Source organism: Bubalus bubalis, chromosome 8 (genome assembly GCF_019923935.1).
Source record: "Bubalus bubalis isolate 160015118507 breed Murrah chromosome 8, NDDB_SH_1, whole genome shotgun sequence".
NCBI classification, from domain to species: Eukaryota; Metazoa; Chordata; class Mammalia; order Artiodactyla; family Bovidae; genus Bubalus; species Bubalus bubalis.
The window spans coordinates 80,088,716-80,103,627 of NC_059164.1; the positions used below are offsets into that span (position 1 = coordinate 80,088,716).

A 14,912-nucleotide genomic window follows, 5' to 3' on the forward strand; every position below is an offset into this window, starting at 1 on the left:
CTTACAGTTGGAGATAAAGAAGAAAATATTCTGATAATGTAGATTATTAGATATTATAGTAATTTACAGTGAGATCTACTTACAGAACTGCATGGATTATTAAAAGATATGTGAACTCACTCAGCAACACTGAGTAGTACACAGGAGGCCCTCAACAAATTCCCAGGTGGCATTAGTGGTAAAGAATGTGTCTGCCAATTCAGGAGACACGAGAGATGCAAGTTTGATCCCTGGGTCGGGAAGATCCCCTGGAGCAGCAAATGACAACCTGCTCCAGTATTTTTGCCTGGGAAATTCTATGGACAAAGGAGCCTGGCGGGCTATAGTCCATGGGGTCACAAAGAGTTGGACACCACTGAGCACTAGGGAGGACTAGTAATGACAATAGTGAAAGTGAAAGTCACTGAGTCATGTCCAGTTCTTTGCAACCCCATGTACTATACAGTCCATGGCATTCTCTAGGCCAGAATACTGGAGTAAGTAGCCTTTCCCTTCTCCAGGGATCTTCCCAACCCAGGGATTGAACCAGGTCTCCCACATTGCAGGAGGATTCTTCACCATCTGAGCCACATGGGAAAGAATGACAATAGTAGCAACTTTAATAAGAGCTTACATTTATTGGGCCTTCAGTCAGTCACTCAATCATGTCCGACTCTTTGCAACCCCATGAACCGCAGCACGCCAGGCCTACCTGTCCATCACCAACTCATGGAGTCCACCCAAACCCATGTCCATTGAGTTGGTGATGCCAGCCGACCATCTCATCCTCTGTCGTCCCCTTCTCCTCCTGCCCTCAATCTTTCCCAGAATCAGGATCTTTTCAAATGAGTCAGCTCTTTGCATCAGGTGGACAAAGTATGTACCAAATACTGGACTCAGCAATATTTATTTATGTTATCTCATTTAATCATCACAACAACCCTTCAATTGCCAATATTATAGTCACCATTTTACAAAGGAGGAAACCAAGGTTTAGAGAAGAGTGACTTGTTCAAGATGACGTAACTAGTGACAGAGACAACCGAAATGGCTCCGATTCCAAAAGCCATGTGCTTGATTAGTAAGGAAAGAGAAAGGAGAAAGGGAGGGAGGGCGAAAGGGAGGAAAGGAGGGTGAAAACAAGGGGAGGAAGTCCTTGAAATTAAATTGTTTAATTGCTCAGTTAATGATGCAATACTTTAGAACTTAAAGACTCTATAACAATAAATTCACGTGGATCCCCTCCCATTTAATTGTAGACAAGTGAAAAGACAGCACTGCTTCTATCTTGACCACTCCCAGTTTTACTTTTATTTTTCATAATCTAGTACTAATTTTCACTAGTATTCTTCAGGGCATGATGATTTCAGATATTTAAAATCCTTCAGCTACTCTTGCAACAAAATTATTTACTACCTCTGGGTTGAAATCTTGCTATAAAACCAAAATAGTGGCAATTATACCTGCCAATCTGAAGGATAACTATAAGCAAATGTGTCCCTTTTATACTTTTTTTTTAATTTTAATTAATTTTTATTGTAATATAATTGCTTTATAATGTTGTGTTAGTTTCTGTTGTAGAGCAAAGTGAATCAGCCATATGTATACCTATATCTCCTGTCTTGTGGATTTCTATCCCATTTAGGTCACCACAGAGCACTGAGTAGAGGTCCCTGTGCTACATAGTAGATTCTCGTTAGTTATCTGTTTTGTACATAGTATCCATAGTGTATATATGTCAATCCCAATCTCCTAATTCATCCCACCCCTGTCCTTTCCCCCTTGTTGTTCAATTTTATACTTTTCCATCCTTTCTCCTGCCATCTGAATTGTAGCAGTAACACCTCCTTCAGTGACTCTGCAGTGGCACAGGAGTGAACTGCCAACTTCTAAGGGCAAAACAAGACCCTTGGTTCAATTTGTTTTACCTGGGCTGCTTTTGTTCACACACAAGAAGTACCACAGAAGTGAGAGCACAGACAGGGTGGCAAGTCCCTCATCTCGAATCTGGTTTGTCCAGACCAAGAATTTGTTCTGTTCTCCTCCCTACTGACCAAATGACTTGAAAGAGTACTAGTTGCTTAAATTTTGTAACCTTTTCTTAAAAATATAATGGTCTATATTTTATCAAATTCCTTTCCTAACCATTATTTCACTTGATCTCATGATAACCTTGGGAGATCAATATTATTGCCATTTCACACACATATAACAAAGCTGAGGTTTACAGGGTTAAAGTTACTCAAGATTGTAGGACAGAAACCCAGATTTTCTCACCCAAATTTCTTTCAAACCATGAAAGCTCCTAAAAAGTTTAACTTTAATCGACACCAGAATTTCTTCAACCTGTCTCATTTCTAGTCCTTCTAATTATATTCAACACTATATACTGACAATTATAGGCATTTTAGTGTTGTAAGAATATTGTGGGTCTTTTTAGAATTCTGTCTTTATTCCACACATCTAGGAAACTTGCTATTAGTATCCTCTAAATAGGAATTGAGTGACAATCCTTATTAGGACTTTTCTGTTTCTTCTACCACAATAAAAACTTCCACAGTATCTCCTTTTAATTATTCTTTATGTCTATTGTTTATTTCCAAACTTTAAAATCAAAAGGCTTTTCAAAAAATTAGTCTAATTCTAAAGCATCATATTCACATACTATCGGTAACTCTGTCATTTATTTAGCACATGGAATGAATGAGCAGTTGAATGAGTTTTTCAACAAAGTTGAACTTTGTTGGACATCTTTGCAAATCATCATAGTTCTGCACTAGAGTTTCATCAAATTCACACTGCCTTTGTCTTGGCAATGGAAGGCTCCCCTACTGAAGGAAAATTCATTTGTATTATTAACCAAAAATAAACTTTGTTTGTTATTATAAGCTAATGAAACTTACCAATAGCTTGTCTTATCATTTATGATTATCACCCCATTACAACACTTTTTATTATAAATTCTGCTTTTCTAACAATTTATTTCAGAGACTTAATTCAGACATATGCTGTCAGGATTTTTGCAACATTTTCTTACTTTCAGCTCAAAGAATTTTTTTGTATCTGCTGCACATATAGCATCTTATGACATCTCCTACACAGTGTCATTTTATTTTTGTCTTTGTTTATTCTATTTATTTGTTTGCTTAAATTATTATTTTATTTTAAATATTTATTTTATTCTTTTTTTGTTTATTTAAATTATCTACTCTGAAATAACTTAGAAAAGTTGAAAAAACAGTTACAGAGTTCCTATGTATACTTATATCTATGTAGCTCTTCTAATACTAACACTTTACACACCCATGGTACAACTATCAAACCTAAGAAAATAATATTAAGATCCCCTGGAGAAGGAAACGACAACCCACTCCAATATTCTAGCCTGGGAAATTCCATGGACAGAGGAGTCTGATAGGCTACAATCCATGGGGTCATAAAAGAGTCAGACACAGCTTAGTGACTAAACAACAAAATGAAATGAACTATAGACTTTATTCAGATTTCACTAGCTTTTCCACCAACGTCCTTTCCTATGCTAGAATCCAATTCCAAACTACTGACTTACTATTAATTACTACTACTTATTCTTATTCTTATTAGTGATCTGATGTTGCTCAGACTACAGAGTTAAAGTATGTCTTTGAGTTTTCTCTGCTTTAAGGTTATTACTCTTTCTATTGTAGTTGTTTCCCAGGTGGAACAAGTGGTAAAGAATCCACCTGCCAATGCAGGAGCCACAGGAGACATAGGTTCAATCCCTGGGTTGGGAAGATCCCTTGGAGAAGGAAATGGCAATCCATTCCAGTATTTCTTGCCTGGAGAATCCCATAGACAGAGGGGCCTGGTGGGCCACAGTCCATGTGGTCACAAACAATAGGACATGACTGAAGCAAATGAACCCAGATCTCCCACATTGCACGCAGATGCTTTACCATCTGAGCCATGGGGAAGCTAAAAATGAACACACACACATTAACAAATATTTTTGGGGGGAAGAATGGTGATATATTGCACATATTATGCTTTTCCATAACATTTACCCACTAACTTAAACACTCACTGGTGGATTTTTCTTACAGCAATCTTACAGTGATGTTCTAATGGTGACGTTCTAATGGTTCTTTCTATTTCCTTCATTCTTTCTACATTTATTAACAAAAATACATCTGTATAGAAGACTTGTCCTTTAACTTCCATTTATTTATTTTATCACCTATTATGCCAATATGAAAAAAAAGATATTTATTTTATTATTTTAGTTGTAATTCAAATAATTCTGACTTTTTTTTTAATTGTCATTTGAATCATTTGTTTTTTAATTTGTTCTAAATTTGGCCACTGGGAATTCTTTCAGCTTAGTTCCTACATCTTTTCAATGTTCCCATACTTTTTTTTCTTTTATTGTTTAGTATTTCCTTATTTTCAGGCATCACCAGATGTCCAAGTTTATCTTGGATTTTTCTGCTCAACCTTGGAATCAACTACTACTCCAATAAGTTCTGATACTTTTTAATGGAGAATGATATTTAAAAAGCAAGACCTGGAGGCAAAATATGTTCATGACTACTGGGGAGTCACTGCTTCTCAGACATCATGTGTATACATATGAACCAAGTCATGCATATATATATATATACACAAACATACATACATATATATGTACTTCTGTGTCTCTGTGTATATTGAGAACACAAGGGTTAATAGTGGTATTTTCAATCTAGCACCACACGGTTCATTCTATTATTCTTTCTATAATTCGTGATAAATTCTTTTACAACATAGAAAAAAAAAAAGATGGCTTTCATTATCTATGATATATTCATATATGTTTTCAACCCTAATATACATGTAAAGAGTTGCAGAATTTCTAACCCATGCCCATTTGAAAAATAAATCTACCAGCTACATAGCGTACATTTGTAGGCATGTTGTAATTTTTGTCTCTATCCTTACAGTAGCAAGTCAAAACACTGTTTCCCAAAGTTGCTTAGGTCAGCTCCTTTCCTCCCTGTCTCTTTCAGTGTAGTTATGTCATTCATTTGTCATACTCTAGATTGCACCTTGGGTTTTCTTGACATGCTGGTTGATTTTTTTGTGACACACATACTCTTTACAGTATAGAGTTGCATGGATTTTAAAGCGTAAAGTCCGATATTGACCACCACAGATCAGATCAGATCAGATCAGTCACTCAGTCGTGTCCGACTCTTTGCAACCCCATGAATCGCAGCACGCCAGGCCTCCCTGTCCATCACCAACTCCCGGAGTTCACTCAGACACACGCCCATCGAGTCAGTGATGCCATCTAGCCATCTCATCCTCTGTTGTCCCCTTCTCCTCTTGCCCCTAATCCCTCCCAGCATCAGAGTCTTTTACAATGAGTCAACTCTTCGCATGAGGTGGCCAAAGTACTGGAGTTTCAGCTTTAGCATCATTCCCTCCAAAGAAATCTCAGGGCTGATCTCCTTCAGAATGGACTGGTTGGATCTCCTTGCAGTCCAAGGGACTCTCAAGAGTCTTCTCCAACACCACAGTTCAAAAGCATCAATTCTTCAGTGCTCAGCCTTCTTCACAGTCCAACTCTCACATCCATACATGACCACAGGAAAAACTATAGCCTTGACTAGACGAACCTTTGTTGGCAAAGTAATGTCTCTGCTTTTGAATATGCTATCTAGGTTGATCATAACTTTCCTTCCAAGGAGTAAGTATCTTTTAATTTCATGGCTGCAGTCACCATCTGCAGTGATTTGGGAGCCCAGAAAAATAAAGTCTGCCACTGTTTCCACTGTTTCCCCATCTATTTCCCATGATGTGATGGGACCGGATGCCATGATCTTCATTTTCTGAATGTTGAGCTTTAAGCCAACTTTTTCACTCTCCACTTTCACTTTCATCAAGAGGCTTTTTAGTTCCTCTTCACTTTTTGCCATAAGGGTGGTGTCACTGCATATCTGAGGTTATTGCTATTTCTCCCGGCAATCTTGATTCCAGCTTGTGTTTCTTCCAGCCCAGCGTTTCTCATGATGTACTCTGCATATAAGTTAAATAAGCAGAGTGACAATATACAGCCTTGACGAACTCCTTTTCCTATTTGGAAACAGTCTGTTGTTCCATGTCCAGTTCTAACTGTTGCTTCCTGACCTGCATACAAATTTCTCAAGAGGCAGATCAGGTGGTCTGGTATTCCCATCTCTTTCAGAATTTTCCACAGTTTATTGTGATCCACACAGTCAAAGGCTTTGGCATAGTCAATAAAGCAGAAGTAGATGTTTTTCTGGAACTCTCTTGCTTTTTCCATGATCCAGCAGATGTTGGCAATTTGATCTCTGGTTCCTCTGCCTTTTCTAAAACCAGCTTGAACATCAGGAAGTTCACGGTTCATATATTGCTGAAGCCTAGCTTGGAGAATTTTGAGCATTACTTTACTAGCGTGTGAGATGAGTGCAGTTGTGCTGTAGTTTGAGCACTTTTTGGCATTGCTTTTCTTTGGGATTGGAATGAAAACTGACCTTTTCCAGTCCTGTGGCCACTGCTGAGTTTTCCAAATTTGCTGGCATATTGAGTGCAGCACTTTCACAGCATCATCTTTCAGGATTTGGAATAGCTCAACTGGAATTCCATCACCTCCACTAGCTTTGTTCGTAGTGATGCTTTCTAAGGCCTACTTGACTTCACATTCCAGGATGTCTGGCTCTAGGTCAGTGATCACACCATCGTGATTATCTGGGTTGTGAAGATCTTTTTTGTACAGTTCTTCTGTGTATTCTTGCCATCTCTTCTTAATATCTTCTGCTTCTGTTAGGTCCATACCATTTCTGTCCTTTATCGAGCTCATCTTTGCATGAAATGTTCCCTTGGTATCTCTGATTTTCTTGAAGAGATCCCTAGTCTTTCCCATTCTGTTGTTTTCCTCTATTTCTTTGCATTGATCGCTGAAGAAGGCTTTCTTATCTCTTCTTGCTATTCTTTGGAACTCTGCATTCAGATGCTTATATCTTTCCTTTTCTCTTTTGCTTTTTGCTTCTCTTCTTTTCACAGCTATTCGTAAGGCCTCCCCAGACAGCCATTTTGATTTTTTGCACATCTTTTCCATGGGGATGGTCTTGATCCCTGTCTCCTGTACAATGTCACGAACCTCCGTCCATAGTCATCAGGCACTCTATCTATCAGATCTAGGCCCTTAAATCGATTTCTCACTTCCACTGTATAATCATAAGGGATTTGATTTAGGTCATACCTCAATGGTCTAGTGGTTTTCCCTATTTTCTTCAATTTAAGTCTGAATTTGGCAATAAGGAGTTCATGATCTGAGCCACAGTCAGCTCCCAGTCTTGTTTCTGTTGACTGTATAGAGCTTCTCCATCTTTGGCTGCAAAGAATATAATCAATCTGATTTCGGTGTTGACCATCTGGTCATGTCCATGTTTAGAGTCTTCTCTTGTGTTGTTGGAAGAGGGTGTTTGCTATGACCAGTGTGTTCTCTTGGCAAAACTCTATTAGCCCTTTGCCCTGCTTCATTCCATATTCGAAGGCCAAATTTGCCTGTTACTCCAGATGTTTCTTGACTTCCTACTTTTGCATTTCAGTCCCCTATAATGAAAAGAACATCTTTTTTGGGTGTCAGTTCTAAAAGGTCTTGTAGGTCTTCATAGAACTGTTCAACTTAAGCTTCTTCAGCGTTACTGATTGGGGCATAGACTTGGATTACTGTGATATTGAATGGTTTGCCTTGGAAACGAACAGAGATCATTCTGTCGTTTTTGAGATTGCATCCAAGTACTGCATTTCAGAATCTTTTGTTGACCATCATGACTACTGCATTTCTTCTAAGGGATTCCTGCCTGCAGTAGTAGATATAATGGTCATTCACCCATTCCAGTCCATTTTAGTTCACCGATTCCTAGAATGTTGACATGCACTCTTGCCCTCTCCTGTTTGACCACTTCCAATTTGCCTTGATTCATGGACCTAACATTCCAGGTTCCTATGCGATATTGCTCTTTCAGCATCAGACCTTGCTTCTATCACCAGTCACATCCACAGCTGGGTATTGTTTTTGCTTTGGCTCCATCCCTTCATTCTTTCTGAAATTATTTCTCCACTGATCTCCAATAGCATATTGGGCACCTGCCGACCTGGGGAGTTCCTCTTTCAGTGTCCCATCATTTTCCCTTTCATACTGTTCATACTGTTCATGGGGGTCTCAAGGCAAGAATACTGAAGAAATCTCAGTAAGAATAGAAAAGTTCTTTGGCACTTGAACCACAGCTCCAGCAACTCCCATCTCTTAGTGGCTCCTGAGATCAGGAGAAGTTCTAATCTTCATGGTTGCATCCAAGACCATGGGGTTCCTTACCCACACACCCAGCTCCCAACCAAGGGCTAAGGTGTCTTTTCAGAAAATGCATGCTGAGACTTTGTTGGTGGGCCAGTAGTTAAGATTCCATGCCCAATACAGGGGGCACAGCTCAATCCCTGGTCACAGAACTGACATCCCACAGGCCATAGCCAGTTTAAAAAAATATTAGAAAATGCATGCCAACAGCATTTCTCACCCCCTACTCCATCCCCTCGTTCAGTAGTACAGAGTCTCTACTTCAGACAAGAACTTTATAGAGGTCCAGCACTGTCTTCTTTCACTCAGCAAAGATCCATAGAACAGAGACTCTATCCCAAGTATCACAAGCCAAGGATATTTAGATCCTAGTTACTCTTTCCACAGCTTGATCATAGGACAGAGTTTCCATACTGTGAAAGGCAAACAAAGAAGAACAGAAGTTACCACTGTCAACTACAAATTGGCACTTACCAAGAGCATTGCCAATGACTGAGCAACAAAGGCATTTGCCACCTGCCTCTACAGAGATTGAACCCCATGCTGCTATAGCTGTTGACCTTCAGCAACCCCTGAGGGAGTTCAGGGTGGAGTGAGGCAGTCTGTGCTCCAGGGAATCTGGTGGGACAGGTTTTTAGATAGTTGGATGTTTTTAGGAACAGATTTTATGATCTCAATCCTTGCATCTCCTCATATCTAGAGAAGCACTAAATCCCTTCATGGAGACATCAGATCCTCAAGACTGACAAAAACCTTTTTGTAAAATGAGTACTTCATGGTATTGAACTCCCCCTTCACCAAAACCTTATATATTGACTTTCCTCCACTGCTGCTTTGGAGCAGTCTCTCAGAGCTATCTGAGATGCTGCATCCTAGGCAGCAATCCTCATTTTGCCCCAGATAAAATTTAACTCACAACTCTCAAGCTGTATATCTTTTTTTAGTTGACATTACTCCCCTCCCAGGATCCTGTTCACAAAGCAGGGGTATCACTCTGAGAGAAGTGGCCACTGTCTCTGCCTCCAACTTCAGAGCAGTGCCTCAGAGATTTCATCCAAAGAGAGAAGACAATAATAAAAGAAAGTTCAGGGCTCTCCCAAAGGAACTGACTATATTTGGAAAGAGCATGGAGAAGTTCATGACTAAGGATGCTCCCAAATCAATAGAGATTTGCTGGTAGGCTAACACAAGGCTAAAAAGAAAAGAAAAAAAAAAAAGTAAACTCACAGCTTACTTACCAGTGAGGACCAGGAAAAAAGAAAGCTAAGTAGACCCACCCCCAGGATCAGAACAACACACAAAGACTGGACTCAAAAACTATCCCAGAAAAAGGGGATCAGTTTAGTTCTATCAGACCTTGGAGCTATTTATGCTCAAGGGCACTGCTAAAAACAAAACAGAAAGAAACTGGAAATTAATGGAGCTTAACAGGAGAAGGCAATGGCACCCCACTCCAGTACTCTTGCCTGGAAAATCCCATGGACGGAGGAGCCTGGTAGGCGGCAGTCCATGGGGTAGCTAAGAGTCGGACATGACTGAGTGACTTCACTTTCACTTTCACTTTTCACTTTCATGCATTGGACAAGGAAATGGCAACCCACTCCAGTGTTCTTGCCTGGAGAATCCCAGGGACGGGGGAGCCTGGTGGGCTGCCATCTATGGGGTCGCACAGAGTCGGACGCAACTGAAGTGACTTAGCAGCAGTAGCAGCAGCAACAGCAGAATAGGGATGTGATATCAACAGAGGCGGACAATTCAGAAGAGCTAAAGGAAAGACAAGAACTTCCTGAGTGGCTCAGATGGTAAAAATCTGCCTACAATGCAAGAGACCGAGGCTTGATCCCTGGTTTGGGAAGATCCACTGGAAAAAGGGAATGGCAACCCACTCCAGTATTCTTGCCTGGAGAATTCCATGGACAGAAGAGTCTGATGAATTACAGTCCATAGGGTCGCAAAGAGTTGAACACAACTGAGTGACTAACACACACACACAAGCAGAGACAAAGAGAGCTCTGCTAAAACCACTGTAATCTCAGGGTGACTCTATACATGCCTGAGGCTACACCTTCTGGGGGCGAGAATGATATCAATATTGAGAAAGATCTCAATAAATCAGTCCACAAAATGCATTAAACAAATAAACAAAATAACAAGAAGCATTGAAAATGAAAATGTCTAGTTTTTAACAAAAATGATGAGACATACTAAGAAACATGAAAATGTGATTCATACACAAGAAAATGACTAGGTAACAGAATCTGCTTGTGAGGGTATCCAATTGTCAGACTTAATAGATAAAGACTTCAAAATAGCCTCATAAGGATATTGAGAAAACTAAAGGAAACCATCCTTAATGAATTACAGGAAAAAATGATGAAAATGTCTTGGAAAATAGAGAATATCAATAAAGAGAAAAATTATTTTAAAAGGATTAAAATAAAATATTCACTAGAGGGACTAAAAAAAGTAAATTTGAACTGGGAGAAGAAAGAATCAGCAAACTTGAAGATAGATTGTTAGAAATTATGCAATCTGAGAAACAAAGTTTAAAAATAATATTTTTTAAAAGCAAAAAGTGTGATACTATTAAGTTCACCAACTTAGGCATAATGAGAGTATCAGCAGAGAGAAGAGAAAATAACAAGCACAAAAATATTTAAATAATGGCTGCTGCTGCTAAGTCACTTCAGTTGTGTCTGACTCTGTGCGACCCCATAGACAGCAGCCCACCAGGCTTCCCCGTCCCTGGGATTCTCCAGGCAAGAACACTGGAGTGGGTTGCCATTTCCTTCTCCAATGCATGAAAGTGAAAAGTGAAAGTGAAGTTGCTCAGTCGTGTCCGACTCTGTGCGACCCTATGGACTGCTGCCTACCAGGCTCCTCCGTCCATGGGATTTTCCAGGCAAGAGTACTGGAGTGGGGTGCCATTGCCTTCTCCAAATAATGGCTAAAATTCCCCAAATTTGACAAAAGCATTAGTCTTCACACCCAAGAAGCTCAAAGAGTTCTATGTAGAATAAATGTAAAGAGATCCACCCCAGACACATCCTAATCAAAATATTGAAAGCCAAAAATAAACAGAAACTGTTGAAACTGGGAGAAAACAAACTGAAACACAAAGGAAATACCAATAAGACTGGCAGCTGACTTATCACCAGAAACAACCATATGCTAGAAGGCAGTGGATGCTATATTGAAAGTTTTAAAAAAATGTAAAAGAAAAAAACCATGACTCAAGAATTTTGCATACAGAAAAATTATCTTTAAGTGCAGATGAATTGAAGATATTCTCAGATAAACAAAAACTGAGAGAATGTCTTGCTAACATGCCTGCTTTATAATACATATTAAAAGTTCTTTAAGCCCATATGAAAAAAACAAAGAGCACCAGTAAAGACAAATGTGAAAATATAAAAGACATAACAAATATATACTTATTTCTTCTCTTAACTAATTCAAAACATTATACCCATACATATGTGAAGGCAACTCATGAATTTTTAGCTCATTACATGAGGCCAATATTACTGTGAAACCAACACCAGGCAAGACACAACAGGAAAACTACACACAAATATCTCTTAAGAATATAGACAAAACAAATTCTTAACAAAATACTAGCAAACCAAACACACAGCAACACATAAAAAGGATTATATACCATGACTAAGTATAAGTTTGGCTTGAAAGCTGAAAAATCAATTTATGTGATACAATACATCAATAAAAAATGATCAACTGAACAGACACAGAAAACCAATACCTCCTTATGATAAAAGTATTCAACAACAAATTCAAAGTAACTGCCTCATCCTGATAAAAGGCATCTATGAGACCATAGCAAATGTCATACTAACGGTGAAACACTGAATGCTTTGTCCCTCAGATCAGATCAGCAGACAAGGATGTCCGCTCTTGCTACTCTATCCAACACTGTACTGGACGTTCTATCTGTGGAATTCTGGCAAAAATTGAGAAGGAAGCCACCCAGATTAGATAGGAAGATGGTATGATCTTGTGTATATAAAAATCCCAAAGACACCCCCCCATCCTTCCAAATAGAAATGCTATTAAAACTGATAAATGAGTTCAGTAAGACTGAAGGATACAAATTAATATACAAAAACTGCATTTTATTTCAGTGGGATAGTAATTAATAATATAAAGAAAAATTAACAAACTAATTTCCATTTACCAATTCCATTCCACATCATCAATAAGAATAAAATACTCAGGTAAAATTTAACAAAAAATACAAACCTTGTACAATAAAAACTAAAAAGTATTTTTTGAAATAAAGAAGACTAAATGGAAAGACATATTGTCATGAATCAGAAGATTTAATATTAGTAAATGGCAATACTGCCAAACTGATCTGCAAATTCAATACAATTGCTTTCTCCATCCCAACTGACTTAGCAGAAATTGGCAAGTTATTCCTAAAATTCATATGAAAATGCAAAAGACCTGGAAAAACAAAAAAAATTTTGAAAAATAAAAAGATAGTTGGAGTACTCACACTTCTTCATTTCAAAACAATGACAAAACTACAATTCAATACAGTATGGTAATGGCAAAAGGATAGATATATAGACCAATGGAACAGAAACAAACCCTCATATTTACTGTGAAATAATTTTCAATAAAGATGCCAGAAAATTCAATGAGAGAAAGAATCATCTTTCAACAATTTGTGCTTTACCACTGGTTATCCATATGCATAGGAAAAAAGTTAGACTCCTACCTCACCCTATATGCAAAATTCAACTCAAAATAGATCAGAGAATTAAATATAAAAGGTACATATAAAACTGTTAGAAGAAAATATAATCATACATTTTTAGGTCCTTGAATTAGGCAACAGTTTCTTGGATATGACACCAAAAATAGATAAATGAAACTTCACCCAAATTTAAAGTATTTGTCCTTCAAAGAACACCATTAAGAAAGTAAAAAGACAATTGACAGAATGGAAGAAAATATTTTTAATTCATATATTTGATTAAGAACTTAGATCTAAAGAACTCTTAAAACTCAATAATAATAGACAGATAAACCAGTTCCCAAAATGGGCAAAATATTTGGATAGACATTTATCCAAAGTAGATATACAAATGGCCAATAATCATTTTAGAATGTTTTGAGTATCATAATCTTTAATGAGATCCAAATAAAAACTACAATGAGATACTACTTTATACCCAGTAATATGGCTATAAATAGAAAAAAGAAAGAATGGAAGAGAGGAAGGAAGGAAGACAGGAAGGGGAAAGGGAAAAAAGAAGAGAGCTTGGGAAGCAGGGAGAGGGGGAAGAAAAGAAGGTAGAAATAAATAAGGAAAGATAGATAATAAGTGTTGTCAAGGATGTGGAGAAATTGGAATGTTCATACATCACTTGTGGGATTATGAAAAAGGGCAGTCACTTTGGAAAAAAGCTTACCCATTCTTCGAAAAGCCAAACATAGAATTACCATATGATCCAGAAGTTCCATTATCCAATAGATATAAAAATATATATCTTCACAAACTTATATATGAATTTGCAATAAAAGCACTATTCATAATAGCCAAATGTGGATATAATCCAAATGCCCTTCAATTGATGAATGGATAAGTAAAATGTAGTATATCTATTCAACGGAATACTATTCAGCCATATAAAGCAATGAAACACTGAAACACAGTACAACATGGAGGAACCTTGAAAACTTCATGCTAAGTAAAAACACCACTCACAAAAGGACACAGCAAGTGATTCCATTTACATGAAATGTACAGAATAGAACAATCCATAGAAACAGAAAATAAAATAAATTAGTGGTTACTAGGGGCTAGGGGAAGGAAAAACGGGGAGTGAATGCTAATGTTGTTTCTGCTAAGGATTACAACAATGCTCTGAAATTAGTGGTGATGGTTGCACAATTCTGTGAATGGGCTAAAAAATGAAGGAGTATGTACTTTAAAAGAGTAATTTTATGGTATGTGAACAATATCTCAATAAAGCTGTCATTTTTTCAAAGTCACATACTGTGGTATGATTCCATTTATATAACACTATTGAAATGAAAAAATCATAGTGACAGAAGACAAATTAGGAATGAGGCAGTGGTAGATGTGACTATAAAGGGGCAGCTTAACAGAGATCTTTGTGGTTATGAAACAGTTCAATGTCTTGAATGTGTTTGTGGTTACATAACTCTACACATTTGTGTATTAAAATGGCATAGAACTATACACATACACTGTACTAAAGTCAGACTCCTGACCTTGTCATTGTACTATAATTATGTAAAATGCAATCTTGGGAGAAACTAAGTTAGAGGTCCATAGAACTTCTCTGAACCTTCTTTGCAGCTCCCTATGAATCTAACTATTTAAAAATAAAAAGTGAGAAAAAAATTTAACTCCAGTTATCTTTAAATCTCATCTTAATCAACAACATCCTAATGATTAACACAGCTCCCTATGAGTTTCTTAATACCCTAAAATTATACCCTAACAAATAGATATAACATATTACAGACTTTGAGGCAAATATGTTTTTCACAGCAAACAAATAACAAGGTACTCATGTTTATTAGTTTTGTATTT

General features: G+C 37.6%; 1 protein-coding gene across 7 annotated transcripts in view; it reads right to left on the bottom strand.

The window, feature by feature from the left end:
• SUGCT (succinyl-CoA:glutarate-CoA transferase) overlaps window positions 1–14,912 on the bottom strand; it is a 763,763-nt gene that overhangs the window by 392,810 nt on the left and 356,041 nt on the right. The gene's annotated exons all lie outside the window — the stretch shown is intronic.